The sequence below is a fragment of the Phalaenopsis equestris genome, unplaced genomic scaffold (genome assembly GCF_001263595.1).
Source record: "Phalaenopsis equestris unplaced genomic scaffold, ASM126359v1 Scaffold000002, whole genome shotgun sequence".
In the NCBI taxonomy this organism is placed as follows: domain Eukaryota; kingdom Viridiplantae; phylum Streptophyta; class Magnoliopsida; order Asparagales; family Orchidaceae; genus Phalaenopsis; species Phalaenopsis equestris.
Genome location: NW_018164444.1, coordinates 4,875,391 through 4,881,114, shown reverse-complemented (window position 1 = coordinate 4,881,114; position 5,724 = coordinate 4,875,391).

The following is a 5,724-nucleotide window of genomic DNA, read 5'->3' as shown; positions in this document are numbered from 1 at the left end:
AAATTTTTTTGTCACTCCTCCTTCAGTTTGAACACAAGTAACAACTCTAGTATACATATCTTTAATGACTTGAAAATAAGTCATATCAACACATTTCTTCTCGAGAACTCTCCAAAGGATATCTCTTGGAACCTTCGTAAGCTTTTTCTAAATCAATAAAAATCAAATATAGATTCTCCTTATTATCTATGAACTTCTCCATCAAACTTCTCAATAAATGTATAGCTTCCATAGTAGACCTGCCTGACATAAATCCAAATTGATTATGAGAAATTTTTGTGATATTTCTTAACCTATGTTCAATCACCCTCTCCCATAATTTTAAAGTATGACACATCAACTTAATTCCTCTATAATTTGCACACTCTTGTGCAACCCCTTTATTCTTAAAAATGGGGACCAAAATACTCTTCCTCCACTCCTTAGACATCTTTTTAGTTTTTAAAATAATATTAAAGAGTTTAGTAAGACAAAAAACTCCCAAATCTCCCAAATATTTTCACACTTCAATTGGGATATCATCAGGTCCTACAGACTTTCCACACTTGGTTTTCTTTAAAGCCTCCTCAACTTCTTTTTTGTTAATGCGACGATAAAAATAAAACGTTTTAGTATATTATTATTCACGATATTAAGATCACTAAGTTCGCTCGTATTTTTAGAAACTTCATTAAAAAGTATATCAAAGTAACTCACCCACTTATGTTGAATATCTTTTTTTAAGAAAAGTATTTTTTGATTTTCATCTTTAATACACTTTACTTGAGTTGAATCGTTACTTTTCTTTTCTCTTTGTTTGGCTAGTTTATACATATATTTTTCACCCTCCTTAGTATCTAATCTATTATAAAGATCATTAAAAGCAGAACTTTTAGCGTCACAGATTGTTCTTTTAGACTCCCTATGGGCCATTTGATATTTTTTCCAGTTCTCTAAGCTTTTACATTTGAACCAATTTTTATAACATAACTTCTTACATTTTATCTTTTCTTGCACATTATTATTCCACCACAAACTATTTTTATTTATAAAAGTTTTTTCTTTTAATTCTCCAAGCACATCTTTTGCTACTTGTTTAATAGTGTTTATTACTTTATCCCACATAACATTTGCTTCTTCATGAATATCCCAAATTTTGAAATCTTGAATTTTACTCATAAAAATAATTTTATTTGTGTCTTTTAAGTTTTTCCATCTAATTCTACGATGATGAGTCCTAGTATTTTTTATTTTACAACTCTTAATATTAAAATGCAAAACTAATAAATGATGTTGGGTACTTAAATTTTCACTCGTAATGGCCTTACAATCTTTACAATCGTGACGATCTCTTCTTCTCATAAGAAAATAATCAATTTGTGTTTTATTAGATCCACTCTTATAAGTAATAAGATGTTCATCTCCTTTCTTGAATAAAGTATTTGTAATAACAAAATCATACGCTAAAGCAAAATATAAAATAGCTCTACCTTCTTCATTAGTTACTCCAAAACCGTAGCCACCATGAATATTTCTGAAATCTTCTACCACTCAACCGACATGTCCATTTAAATCACCTCCAATAAAAATTCTTTCTTCAAGAGGTATCATTTGTATTAAGTTTTCTAAGTCATTCCAAAATTTATCTTTAGACCCTGTATCTAAACCTACTTGAGGAGCATAAATAATTATAATATTAAAAATCTTAGTATCAATGATAATCTTAAGGGCTATAATTCTATCACCAACTCTATTAATTTTTACAACATTATCTTTCAATCTCTTATCTATAATTACACCTACACCATTTCTAGTGCGACTCTTACCAGAATACCAAAGTTTAAAACCTAAATTATCAATCTACTTAGCCTTTTCTCCAACCCACTTAGTTTCTTGAATACATAAGATATTAATTTTCCTATGAATCATAATATCAACTAATTTCATTAATTTATCATTGGGAGTACCTATATTCTAAGATCATATCATAATATTAGTTTCATTAGCTTCATGGACTAACTTCATCCGTCTGTAATGTGGGAACTTATATTCGTCCGTAATGTGGGAACCCTTGCTTATTTAACACTACACCCGGGCGCCGGTGTAGCGGCCCTTGCACACTTTTCACTGTATTCAGGCTATACAGCGCGTCGTTTCCAGGGGACGCCCTAACACTTACAAAATGATCAAAAGGATTCATGTCATGATTTTTTTTCGACAAGTTTTACGCTGGATGTCGACTTCCTAACGTTTCTTAATAAAATGTAATATTAAGTGGTAAGATATGATTAATAAAATAAATATTTTGACTCATTAAAGTTTCTTAATAAAATGCAAAGATAAAAACATCAAAATTGCTCTAAATTTTGAATATTAGTTTGGGTCTAATAAAAAAATTCAGTACTATTAATTGTTATGTTTCACATTTGATTTATATTCAAGTTTCTTTTTTATTCCTAAACATTTGAAAAAAAAGTTATAAAATAAAATGATCAAGAATGGGGCTCAATTAACAACATGCATAAAATTTGGCATAGGCCCTTCAAAGAATTTCTTGGGGTTTAGGGTTTGAGGTTTAGGGTTTAGGGTCTTAGGGTTTGGGGTTTAGGGTTTAGGGTCTTAGGGTTTGGGGTTTAGGGTTTAGGGTCTTAGGGTTTGGGGTTTAGGGTTTAGGGTCTTAGGGTTTGGGGTTTAGGGTTTAGGGTTTTAGGGTTTTAAGGTTTTAGGGTTTAGGGTTTAGGGTTTAGGGGTTAGGGGTTAGGGTTTTTAGGGGTTAGGGTTTAGGGTTTAGGGTTTAGGGCTTTTAGGGCTAAGAGTTTAATGTTTAGGGTTTAGGGGTTCAAGGACCCTAAATCCTTAAACCCCAAATTTTAAACCCCAAACCCCAAAACATAAACCCCAAAGCCCAAACCCCAAACCCCAAACCCCAAACCATAAACCCCAAACCCTAAACCACTAAACCTTAAATCCTAAACCCTAAACCTCAATCCTTAACCCTAAACCCCAAACCCTAAACACTAAACCCTAAACCCTAAAACTTTAAAATATGCTAAACCTCAAACCTCAAACCGAAAACCCTAAACCCTAAATAACCCAAACCCAAAACCCTAAATCCTAAACCCTAAGCCTAAAACCCTAAACCCTAAATCCTAAAACCCAAATCTCAAAACCATAAAAACTTAAACTTTGAAACTCAAACATTGAAACCCTAAACCCTAAACCCTAAACGCTAAACCTACACCTTAAACCCTAAACCCTAAAACTTAAACACTAAACCTAGAACCCAAAACATAAAACCCTATAGACCCAAAACCCTGAACCCATCGTGGCTAGTTCACTGACCTTACTTCCATAGAGACAGTTGTCTTTTCTGGTTATTTGATCGAGGTGATGCAGTTCAATATGATGAATTTTGTCTTGGCGGGCATGACTTATTCTGAGTTGTGTGAAGATTCAACCAAATGCAACACCTTGGACCTCTCCGTGTCTTAATAACAGGCAAAGGATTTGACACATGAGGATAAGAAAAGGAAGGCCGCCAGTTAGATTATGGTCGAGGTATCTGAAAGAAAAAAAGCAAGTCGAACTGGAGCTCCTCAGTGCCACTTCGCAGGCAACCAATATTCGCTATTGTTCTTCAGTTATTCCTTTCTCACTAGGATCATTGTGCTCCTCTTTTTGTTGAAAACATGACTCTACACTCACTACACCTTTTAGGATATTGGATCTAAACGTGTCTGGGAGATACACCCAAGGGATTGAGCACGAGAGAGAGAGAGAGAGAGAGAGCAGTGTTGAATAGTAAGATTGCACACCCTTTATAAAATGGAACCTTATTTATAAGAATGGGTCATTATAAACATATATACTGTACCCCTAAGGTTTGTAGAAACAACGGGGTTGTTCATTCTACTTATAAATATTGCCCCTTGGGTCACATGAATATGACCGACTGACAATTGGATCGGTCAACTATTATGTTGGGTGGCTATTAAGTCAAGTGGTAGTGAGGTTGGGCGCTTGTCAGGGTGGCTACTCGTTGAGGGTTCACGCCAGCCGTCTCAGAACTGGAGGAGGTGTTTACACGTCTTTGGTCTGTCCGGTCTGGTGGAGCAGGTTCATCCTATTGCATTTGACAGTGGAATTCTTCAGGGGATGATCTGCCTTCATATACATTTGAGATGCATTATCTTCTTGAGATGCTGGGGGTTGGTCGACTGAGTTTATGGTCTTGGATCGTCCTTGGTAGGTTTAGCGAGGCTACGCCATCACTTCCGCCATTCGTGCAATGTTTTTGCGATTAATGCTGACACTTTTTTGATATGCTAATATCAAGTGAATAGAAGCAAGTTGAAACCTCTAAAGCTTATCCTGATTAAATTTCTTGAGCTTATAAAGTGGGTTAGTCATCCCATCAAACTAGTGCATAAGAGGTAGATTTCTTATGTATTTTTCCTAGGCTAAGATAAAGCTTATGGATCATCTTAAAAGTTGAAAACCAACTCTACCTAAAGTAACACCTTCCTTCATTAGCCACTCTATATCATTGAATAGTAAATGTACATACCACTTGTTATTTAATCTTAATACCTCAAATAAAAATAAAATCCAAAATTATCTGTAATAAAATTTTGAAACTTTATATTTAACCTTATGGTGCTAGATAATGGGGCTTATTAAGACTTTAGTCTATTGATATTTTGAAAGGAAGAATTATCAATGTCTAATTAATGATCATAATGCATTAATTGATAATTTGAGCCCATTTTATCCACTAACTTATGACTTAAGTCTTATATTTTATGATGAAATATGGAATTTTAATTAAGATTAATCAATTCCTATTTTTTTAAATTGATATATTAAAAAAATAAATAAAATGCCCTATTCCAAACATGACCCTTCTAAAATTTAGAAAATACATAAGCTTATTATTATAAACCCAAAAATTATGGCATTAATTCCTAAACTTAATTAACATCTAATGAGTTTTTTCTCACATTTGGTTAAGTTTATAGACCCTAAGTTGCTTTGATCACTTTCAAGTCTTCTTACCTACTTTTAAAAAATATTAAAAATCATTAATAATGATTTATGTAACTTTCATTTAAGCATCTTAAAACAAATCAAGAACAGTTAAGTGATTCTAGTGTTTTGTTAAAAACATAATTCACTTGATTCTTTTTCAAGAATATGCTAGAAAGTCGTGATAATCATTAAAATAACTAGTATAATGGCTTTAAAGTAATTTAAGGCCAATCTTACCCTTTGCTAATGATTATAAGTTTATAACTCCATGGGGTATTTTAGGACTACTATATATATATATATATATATATGTAGTATATGCTCAATTTTAATGATTTTTAATGATTATATATTAGTTTTTTTCTTTATATCTCTCATGTATTTTTTTTTTTATTTTCTCTTTTTGAAACTTTTTGATGTGGTGGTTATCGTGTGAGCAGGGTGTCATGTTTGGGCCCTCCCAAACAATCTATCTGTATACTACTTTCTATTTAATATAATAACCTTTCTCTCTCTCTCTCTCTCTCTCTCTCTCTCTCTCTCTATATATATATATTTTAAAATTTTTTATAAGAAATGTATTAATTATAAAAGAAATACTTGACTAATCCATAACATTATTTTTATTTATTAAATATACTTAGATTTTAGTTGATTTAATAAGTTGTTTGTCAGACTAAAAACGAGTTTATTCATGAGCATAAATAAGATATCTTC